Source organism: Helianthus annuus, chromosome 17 (assembly GCF_002127325.2).
Source record: "Helianthus annuus cultivar XRQ/B chromosome 17, HanXRQr2.0-SUNRISE, whole genome shotgun sequence".
Taxonomy (NCBI): Eukaryota; Viridiplantae; Streptophyta; class Magnoliopsida; order Asterales; family Asteraceae; genus Helianthus; species Helianthus annuus.
The window spans coordinates 187314428-187325812 of record NC_035449.2 but is presented as its reverse complement, the minus strand read 5'-3'; positions in this window follow the sequence as shown (position 1 = coordinate 187325812).

Sequence of the window (11385 nt, the reverse complement as noted above, 5' to 3'; positions counted from 1 at the left end):
TCCATTCTTGGGTGGTTGGTTTGGCCCTTGTTTCTGTAACTCGAATCCTAGCCCGGTATATTCCATTTTAGCTTTACACCATTGTGAACCTTACGCCTTTTTTACTCTCTGATCGAGGTTCTCGGCATTAAAAAATCTTCGTAAACTAAATCACACGTGTATATGTTGACATTTAAGAGATATACAGTAAAAAAATCAAGAGCAATGGTGATATATATGCGAATAAGACACCAAAAAATAAACACTCAAAAAATGCCTACAATTTAAGGAATGTGTTTAGTGACGGCATCAAATTGCTAATTGGTGGAGAAAGGTCTGGTGGCAAGAACAACTGCCTCCAGCATGTTGTCAAGTGTTTTCGCTCGGGGATTCCATTCTTGGGTGGTTGGTTTGGCCCTTGTTCCTGTAACTCGAATCCTAGCCCGGTGTATCCCATTTTAGTTTTACACCATTGTGAACCTTACGCCTTTTTTTACTCTCTAATCGAGGTTCTCGGCATTGAAAAATCTTCGTAAACTAAATCACACGTGTATATGTTGACATTAAGAGATATACTGTCAAGAAAATCAAAAGCAATGGTGATATATATGCGGATTAGACACCAAAAAATAAACACTCAAAAATGGCTACAATTTAAGGAATGTGTTTAGTGACGGCATCAAATTCCTAATTGATGGAGAAAGGTCTGGTGGCAAAGCAACTGCTTCCAGGAGGTTGTCAAGTGTTTTCGCTCAGCGATTCCATTCTTGGGTGGATGGTTTGGCCCTTGTTCCTGTAACTCGAATCCTAGCCCGGTATATCCCATTTTAGTTTTACACCACTGTGAACCTAACGCCTTTTTTTACTCTCTGATCGAGGTTCTCGATATTGAAAAATCTTCGTAAACTAAATCGCACATGTATATGTTGACATTTAATAAATATACAATTTAGAAAATCAAGAGCAATGGTGATATATATGCGGATTAGCCACCAAAAAATAAACACTAAAAAATGACTATAATTTAAGGAACGTGTTTAGTGCCGGCATCAGATTTCCTAATTGATGGAGAAAGGTCTGGTGGCTAGAAAAGCTGCTTTCAGGAGGTTGTCAAATGTTTTCGCTCGACGATTCCATTCTTGGGTGGTTGGTTTTGGTCCTTGTTCCTGTAACTTGAATCCCAGCCCGGTATATCCCATTTTAGTTTTACACCATTGTGAACCTTACACCTTTTTTACTCTCTGATCGAGGTTATAAGCATTAAAAATCTTCGTAAACTAAATCACACGTGTATATGTTGACATTTAAGCGATATACAGTCAAGAAAATTAAAAGCAATGGCGATATATATGCGGATTAGACACTAAAAAATAAACACTCAAAAAATGGTTACAATTTAAGGAATGTGTTTAGTAACGACATCAGATTCCTAATTGATGGAGAAAGGTCTGGTGGAAAGAAAAGCTTCTTTCAGGAGGTTGTCAAGTGTTTTCGCTCGACGATTCCATTATTGGGTGGTTCGTTTGGCCCTTGTTCCTGTAACTCGAATCCTAGCCCGGTATATCCCATTTTAGTTTTACACCATTGTGAACCTTACGCCTTTTTTTACTCTCAAATCGAGGTTCTCGGCATTGAAAAATCTTCGTAAACTAAATCACACGTATATATGTTGACATTTAATAGATATACAGTCAAGAAAATCAAGAGCAATGGTGATATATATGCAGATTAGCCAACAAAAAATAAACACTCAAAAATAGCTACAATTTAAGGAACGTGTTTAGTGACGGCATCAGATTTCCTAATTCATGGAGAAAGGTCTGGTGGCAAGAAAAGCTGCTTCCAGGAGGATGTCAAGTGTTTTCACTCGACGATTCCATTCTTGGGTGGTTGGTTTGGCCCTTGTTCCTGTAACTCGAATCCTAGCCCGGTATATCCCATTTTAGTTTTACACCATTGTGAACCTTACGCCTTTTTTTACTCTCTGATCGAGGTTCTCGGCATTGAAAAATCTTCGTAAACAAAATCACACGTGTATATGTTGACATTTTAAGAGATATACAGTCAAGAAAATCAAGAGCAATGGTGATATATATGCGGATTAGACACCAAAAATAAACACTCAAAAAATGGCTACAATTTAAGGAATGTGTTTAGTGACGGCATCAGATTCCTAATTGATGGAGAAAGGTCTGGTGGCAAGAAAAGCTGCTTCCAGGAGGTTGTCAAGTGTTTTCGCTCGACGATTCCATTCTTGGGTGGTTGGTTTTGGCCCTTGTTCTGTAACTCGAATCCTAGCCCGGTATATCCATTTTAGTTTTACACCATTGTGAACCTTACGCCTTTTTTACTCTCTGATCGAGGTTCTCGGCATTGAAAAATCTTCGTAAACTAAATCACACGTGTATATGTTGACATTTAATAGATATACAATCAAGAAAATCAACAGCAAAGGTGATATATATGCGGATTAACCACCAAAAAACAAACACTCAAAATATGGCTACAATTTAAGGAACGTGTTTAGTGACGGCATCAGATTTCCTAATTGATGGAGAAAGGTCTGGTGGCAAGAGAAGCTGCTTTCAGGAGGTTGTCAAGTGTTTTCGCTCGACGATTCCGTTCTTGAGTGGTTGGTTTGGCCCTTGTTCCTGTAACTCGAATCCCAGCTCGGTATATCCCATTTTAGTTTTACACCATTGTGAACCTTACACCTCTTTTACTCTTTGATCGAGTTTCTAAGTATTAAAAATCTTCGTAAACTAAATCACACGTGCATATGTTGACATTTAAGCGATATACAGTCAAGAAAATCAAAAGCAATGGCGATATATACGCGGATTAGACACTAAAAAATAAACACTCAAAAATGGCTACAATTTAAGTAATGTGTTTAGTAACGACATCAGATTCCTAATTGATGGAGAAAGGTCTAGTGGCAAGATTATTTCAGGAGGTTGTCAAGTGTTTTCGCTCGACGATTCCATTATTGGGTGGTTCGTTTGGCCCTTGTTCCTGTAACTCGAATTGTAGCGCGGTATATCCCATTTTAGTTTTACACCATTGTGAATCTTACGCCATTTTTACTCTCTGATCGAGGTTCTCGGCATTGAAAAATCTTCGTAAACTAAATCACACGTGTATATGTTGACATTTAAGAGATACACAGTCAAGAAAATCAAGAGCAATGGTGATATATATGCGGATTAGACACCAAAAAATAAACACTCAAAAAATGACTACAATTTAAGGAATGTGTTTAGTAACGGCATCAGATTCCTAATTGATGGAGAAAGGACTGGTGGCAAGAAAAGCTGCTTCCAGGAGGTTGTCAAGTGTTTTTGCTCGGCGATTCCATTCTTGGGTGGTTGGTTTGGCCCTTGTTCCTGTAACTCGAATCCTAGCCCGGTATATTCCATTTTAGCTTTACACCATTGTGAACCTTACGCCTTTTTTACTCCCTGATCGAGGTTCTCGACATTAAAAAATCTTCGTAAACTAAATCACACGTGTATATGTTGACATTTAAGAGATATACAGTCAAAAAAATCAAGAGCAATGGTGATATATATGCGGATAAGACACCAAAAAATAAACACTCAAAAAATGCCTACAATTTAAGGAATGTGTTTAGTGACGGCATCAAATTCCTAATTGGTGGAGAAAGGTATGGTGGCAAGAACAACTGCTTCCAGCAGGTTGTCAAGTGTTTTCGCTCGGGGATTCCATTCTTGGGTGGTTGGTTTGGCCCTGGTTCCTGTAACTCGAATCCTAGCCCGGTGTATCCCATTTTAGTTTTACACCATTGTGAACCTTACGCCTTTTTTTACTCTCTAATCGAGGTTCTCGGCATTGAAAAATCTTCGTAAACTAAATCACATGTATATATGTTGACATTTAATAGATATACAGTCAAGAAAATCATGAGCAATGGTGATATATATGCAGATTAGCCAACAAAAAATAAACACTAAAAAATGGCTACAATTTAAGGAACGTGTTTAGTGACGGCATCAGATTTCCTAATCCATGGAGAAAGGTCTGGTGGCAAGAAAAGCTGCTTCCAGGAGGTTGTCAAGTGTTTTCACTCGATGATTCCATTCTTGGGTGGTTGGTTTGGCCCGTGTTTCTGTAACTCGAATTCCAGCCCGGTATATCCCATTTTAGCTTTACACCATTGTGAACCTTACGCCTTTTTTACTCTCTGATCGAGGTTCTCGGCATTAAAAAATCATCGTAAACTAAATCACACGTCTATATGTTGACATTTAAAAGATATACAGTCAAGATAATCAAGAGCAATGGTGATATATATGCGGATTAGACACCAAAAAATAAACACTCAAAAAATGGCTACAATTTAAGGAATGTGTTTAGTGACGGCATCAGATTCCTAATTGATGGAGAAAGGTCTGGTGGCAAGAAAAGCTGCTTCCAGGAGGTTGTCAAGTGTTTTCGCTCGACGATTTCATTCTTGGATTGTTGGTTTGGCCCTTGTTCCTGTAACTCGAATCCTAGCCCGGTATATTCCATTTTAGCCTTACACCATTGTGAACCTTACGCCTTTTTTACTCTCTCATCGAGGTTCTCCGCATTAAACAATTTCGTAAACTAAATCACACGTGTATATGTTGACATTTAAGAGATATACAGTCAAAAAAATCAAGAGTAATGGTGATATATATGCGGATAAGACTCCAAAAAATAAACACTAAAAAATGGTTACAATTTAAGGAATGTGTTTAGTGACGGCATCAAATTCCTAAATGATGGAGAATGGTCTGGAGGCAAGAACAACTGCTTCCAGGAGGTTGTCAAGTGTTTTCACTCGGCGATTCCATTCTTGGGTGGTTGGTTTGGCCCTTGTTCCTGTAACTCGAATCCTAGCCCGGTATATCCCATTTTAGTATTACACCATTGTGAACCTTACGCCTTTTTTTACTCTCTGATCGAGTTTCTCGGCATAGAAAAATATTTGTAAACAAAATCACACGTGTATGTGTTGACATTTAATCGATATACAATCAAGAAAATCAACAGCAATGGTGATATATATGCGGATTAACCACCAAAAAATAAACACTCAAAAAATGGCTACAATTTAAGGAACGTGCTTAGTGACGTCATCAGATTTCCTAATTGATGGAGAAAGGTCTGGTGGCAAGAAAAGCTGGTTTCAGGAGCTTGTCAAGTGTTTTCGCTCGACGATTCCATTCTTGAGTGGTTGGTTTGGCCCTTGTTCCTGGAACTCGAGTCCCAGCTCAGTATATCCCATTTTAGCTTTACACCATTGTGAACCTTACACCTTTTTTACTCTTTGATCGAGGTTCTAAGCATTAAAAATCTTCGTAAACTAAATCACACGTGTATATGTTGACATTTAAGCGATATACAGTCAAGAAAATCAAAAGCAATGGCGATATGCGGATTAGACACTAAAAAATAAACACTAAAAAGTGGCTACAATTTAAGAAATGTGTTTAGTAACAACATCAGATTCCTAATTGTTGGAGAAAGGTCTGGTGGCAAGAAAAGCTTCTTTTAGGAGGTTGTTAAGTGTTTTCGCTCGACGATTCCATTATTGGGTGGTTCGTTTGGCCCTTGTTCCTGTAACTCGAATTGTAGCCCGGTATATCCCATTTTAGTTTTACACCATTGTGAACCTTACGCCTTTTTTACTCTCTGATCGAGGTTCTCGGCATTGAAAAATCTTCGTATACTAAATCACACGTGTATATGTTGACATTTAATAGATATACAGTCGAGAAAATCAAGAGCAATGGTGATATATATGCGGATTAGACACCAAAAAATAAACACTCAAAAAGTGGCTACAATTTAAGGAATGTGTTTAGTGACGGCATCAGATTCCTAATTGATGGAGAAAGGACTGTTGGCAAGAAAAGCTGCTTCCAGGTGGTTGTCAAGTGTTTTCGCTCGACGATTCCATTCTTGGGTGGTTGGTTTGGCCCTTGTTCCTGTAACTCGAATCCTAGCCCGGTATATTCCATTTTAGCTTTACACCATTGTGAACCTTACGCCTTTTTTACTCTCTGATCGAGGTTCTCGGCATTAAAAAATCTTCGTAAACTAAATCACACGTGTATATGTTGACATTTAAGAGATATACAGTCAAAAAAATCAAGAGCAATGGTGATATATATGCGGATAAGACACCAAAAAATAAACACTCAAAAAATGCCTACAATTTAAGGAATGTGTTTAGTGACGGCATTAAATTCCTAATTGATGGAAAAAGCTCTGGTGGCAAGAACAACTGCTTCCAGCAGGTTGTCAAGTGTTTTCGCTCGGGGATTCCATTCTTGGGTGGTTCGTTTGGCCCTTGTTCCTGTAACTCGAATCCTAGCCCGGTGTATCCCATTTTAGTTTTACACCATGTTGAACCTTACGCCTTTTTTACTCTCTCATCGAGGTTCTCCGCATTAAAAAATTTCGTAAACTAAATCACACGTATATATGTTGACATTTAAGAGATATACAGTCAAAAAAATTAAGAGCAATGGTGATATATATGCGGATAAGACTCCAAAAAATAAACACTCAAAAAATGGCTACAATTTAAGGAATGTGTTTAGTGACGGCATCAAATTCCTAATTGATGGAGAAAGGTCTGGTGGCAAGAAAAGCTGCTTCCTGGAGGTTGTCAAGTGTTTTCGCTCGGCGATTTCCATTTTGGGTGGTTGGTTTGGCCCTTGTTCCTGTAACTCGAATTCCTAGCCCGGTATATCCCATTTTAGTTTTACACCATTGTGAACCTTACGCCTTTTTTTACTCTCTGATCGAGGTTCTCGGCATTGAAAAATCTTCGTAAACTAAATCACACGTGTATATGTTGACATTTAATAGATATACAGTCAAGAAAATCAAGAGCAATGGTGATATATATGCGGATTAGCCACCAAAAATAAACACTCAAAAAATGGCTACAATTTAAGGAATGTGTTTAGTGACGGCATCAGATTCCTAATTGATGGAGAAAGGTCTGGTGGCAAGAAAAGCTGCTTCCAGGAGGTTGTCAAGTGTTTTCGCTCGACGATTCCATTCTTGGGTGGTTGGTTTGGCCCTTGTTCCTGTAACTCGAATCCTAGCCCGGTATATCCCATTTTAGTTTTACACCATTGTGAACCTTACGCCTTTTTTACTCTCTGATCGAGGTTCTCAGCATTGAAAAATCTTCGTAAACTAAATCACACGTGTATATGTTGACATTTAAGAGATATACAGTCAAGAAAATCAAGAGCAATGGTGATATATATGCGGATTAGACACCAAAAATAAACACTCAAAAAATGGCTACAATTTAAGGAATGTGTTTAGTGACGACATCAGATTCCTAATTGATGGAGAAAGGTCTGGTGGCAAGAAAAGCTGCTTCAGGAGGTTGTCAAGTGTTTTCGCTCGACGATTCCATTCTTGGGTGGTTGGTTTGGCCCTTGTTCCTGTAACTCGAATCCTAGCCCGGTATATCCCATTTTAGTTTTACACCATTGTGAACCTTACGCCTTTTTTACTCTCTGATCGAGGTTCTCGGCATTGAAAAATCTTCGTAAACTAAATCACACGTGTATATGTTGACATTTAAGAGATATACAGTCAAGAAAATCAAGAGCAATGGTGATATATATGCGGATTAGACACCAAAAAATAAACACTCAAAAAATGGCTACAATTTAAGGAATGTGTTTAGTGACGGCATCAGATTCCTAATTGATGGAGAAAGGTCTGGTGGCAAGAAAAGCTGCTTCCAGGAGGTTGTCAAGTGTTTTCGCTCGACGATTCCATTCTTGGGTGGTTGGTTTGGCCCTTGTTCCTGTAACTCGAATCCTAGCCCGGTATATCCCATTTTAGTTTTACACCATTGTGAACCTTACGCCTTTTTTACTCTCTGATCGAGGTTCTCGGCATTGAAAAATCTTCGTAAACTAAATCACACGTGTATATGTTGACATTTAAGAGATATACAGTCAAGAAAATCAAGAGCAATGGTGATATATATGCGGATTAGACACCAAAAAATAAACACTCAAAAAATGGCTACAATTTAAGGAATGTGTTTAGTGACGGCATCAGATTCCTAATTGATGGAGAAAGGTCTGGTGGCAAGAAAAGCTGCTTCCAGGAGGTTGTCAAGTGTTTTCGCTCGACGATTCCATTCTTGGGTGGTTGGTTTGGCCCTTGTTCCTGTAACTCGAATCCTAGCCCGGTATATCCCATTTTAGTTTTACACCATTGTGAACCTTACGCCTTTTTTACTCTCTGATCGAGGTTCTCGGCATTGAAAAATCTTCGTAAACTAAATCACACGTGTATATGTTGACATTTAAGAGATATACAGTCAAGAAAATCAAGAGCAATGGTGATATATATGCGGATTAGACACCAAAAAATAAACACTCAAAAAATGGCTACAATTTAAGGAATGTGTTTAGTGACGGCATCAGATTCCTAATTGATGGAGAAAGGTCTGGTGGCAAGAAAAGCTGCTTCCAGGAGGTTGTCAAGTGTTTTCGCTCGACGATTCCATTTTTGGGTGGTTGGTTTGGCCCTTGTTCCTGTAACTCGAATTCTAGCCCGGTATATCCCATTTTAGTTTTACACCATTGTGAACCTTACGCCTTTTTTACTCTCTGATCGAGGTTCTCGGCATTGAAAAATCTTCGTAAACTAAATCACACGTGTATATGTTGACATTTAAGAGATATACAGTCTAGAAAATCAAGAGCAATGGTGATATATATGCGGATTAGACACCAAAAATAAACACTCAAAAAATGGCTACAATTTAAGGAATGTGTTTAGTGACGGCATCAGATTCCTAATTGATGGAGAAAGGTCTGGTGGCAAGAAAAGCTGCTTCCAGGAGGTTGTCAAGTGTTTTCGCTCGACGATTCCATTCTTGGGTGGTTAGTTTGGCCCTTGTTCCTGTAACTCGAATCCTAGCCCGGTATATCCCATTTTAGTTTTACACCATTGTGAACCTTACGCCTTTTTTACTCTCTGATCGAGGTTCTCGGCATTGAAAAATCTTCGTAAACTAAATCACACGTGTATATGTTGACATTTAAGAGATATACAGTCAAGAAAATCAAGAGCAATGGTGATATATATGCGGATTAGACACCAAAAAATAAACACTCAAAAAATGGCTACAATTTAAGGAATGTGTTTAGTGACGACATCAGATTCCTAATTGATGGAGAAAGGTCTGGTGGCAAGAAAAGCTGCTTCCAGGAGGTTGTCAAGTGTTTTCGCTCGACGATTCCATTCTTGGGTGGTTGGTTTGGCCCTTGTTCCTGTAACTCGAATCCTAGCCCGGTATATCCCATTTTAGTTTTACACCATTGTGAACCTTACGCCTTTTTTACTCTCTGATCGAGGTTCTCGGCATTGAAAAATCTTCGTAAACTAAATCACACGTGTATATGTTGACATTTAAGAGATATACAGTCAAGAAAATCAAGAGCAATGGTGATATATATGCGGATTAGACACCAAAAAATAAACACTCAAAAAATGGCTACAATTTAAGGAATGTGTTTAGTGACGGCATCAGATTCCTAATTGATGGAGAAAGGTCTGGTGGCAAGAAAAGCTGCTTCCAGGAGGTTGTCAAGTGTTTTCGCTCGACGATTCCATTCTTGGGTGGTTGGTTTGGCCCTTGTTCCTGTAACTCGAATCCTAGCCTGGTATATCCCATTTTAGTTTTACACCATTGTGAACCTTACGCCTTTTTTACTCTCTGATCGAGGTTCTCGGCATTGAAAAATCTTCGTAAACTAAATCACACGTGTATATGTTGACATTTAAGAGATATACAGTCTAAGAAAATCAAGAGCAATGGTGATATATATGCGGATTAGACACCAAAAAATAAACACTCAAAAAATGGCTACAATTTAAGGAATGTGTTTAGTGACGACATCAGATTCCTAATTGATGGAGAAAGGTCTGGTGGCAAGAAAAGCTGCTTCCAGGAGGTTGTCAAGTGTTTTCGCTCGACGATTCCATTCTTGGGTGGTTGGTTTGGCCCTTGTTCCTGTAACTCGAATCCTAGCCCGGTATATCCCATTTTAGTTTTACACCATTGTGAACCTTACACCTTTTTTACTCTCTGATCGAGGTTCTCGGCATTGAAAAATCTTCGTAAACTAAATCACACGTGTATATGTTGACATTTAAGAGATATACAGTGAAGAAAATCAAGAGCAATGGCGATATATATGCTGATTAGACACTAAAAAATAAACACTCAAAAAATGGCTACAATTTAAGGAATGTGTTTAGTAACGACATCAGATTCCTAATTGATGGAGAAAGGTCTGGTGGCAAGAAAAGCTTCTTTCAGGGGTTGTTAAGTGTTTTCGCTCGACGATTCCATTCTTGGGTGGTTCGTTTGGCCCTTGTTCCTGTAACTCGAATCGTAGCCCGGTATATCCCATTTTAGTTTTACACCATTGTGAACCTTACGCCTTTTTTACTCTCTGATCGAGGTTCTCGGCATTGAAAAACTTTCGTAAAATAAATCACATATGTATATGTTGACATTTAACAGATATACAGTCTAGAAAATCAAGAACAATGGTGATGTATATGCGGATTAGACACCAAAAATAAACACTCAAAAAATGGCTACAATTTAAGAAATGTGTTTAGTGACGGCATCAGATTCCTAATTGATGGAGAAAGGTCTGGTGGCAAGAAAAGTTGCTTCCTGCAGGTTGTCAAATGTTTTCGCTCGACAATTCCATTCTTGGGTGGTTGGTTTGGCCCTTGATCGTGTAACTCGAATCCTAGCCCGGTATATTCCATTTTAGCTTTACACCGTTGTGAACCTTACGCCTTTTTTACTCTCGGATCGAGGTTCTCGGCATTAAAAAATCTTCGTAAACTAAATCACAAGTGTATATGTTGACATTTAAGAGATATACAGTCAAAAAAATCAAGAGCAATGGCGATATATATGCGGATAAGACTCCAAAAAATTAACACTCAAAAAATGGCTACAATTTAAGGAATGTGTTTAGTGACGACATCATATTTCCTAATTGATGGAGAAAGGTCTGGTGGCAAGAAAAGCTACTTCCAGGAGATTGTCAAGTGTTTTCGCTCGACGAATCCATTCTTGGGTGGTTAGTTTGGCCCTTGTTCCTGTAACTCGAATCCTAGCCCGGTATATCCCATTTTAGTTTTACACCATTGTGAACCTTACGCCTTTTTTACTCTCTGATCAAGCTTCTCGGCATTGAGAAAATCTTCGTAAACTGCATCACACGTGTATATGTTGACATTTAAAAGATATACAGTCAAGGAAATCAAGAGCAATGGTGATATATATGCGGATTAGACACCAAAAAATTAACACTCAAAAAATGGCTACAATTTAAG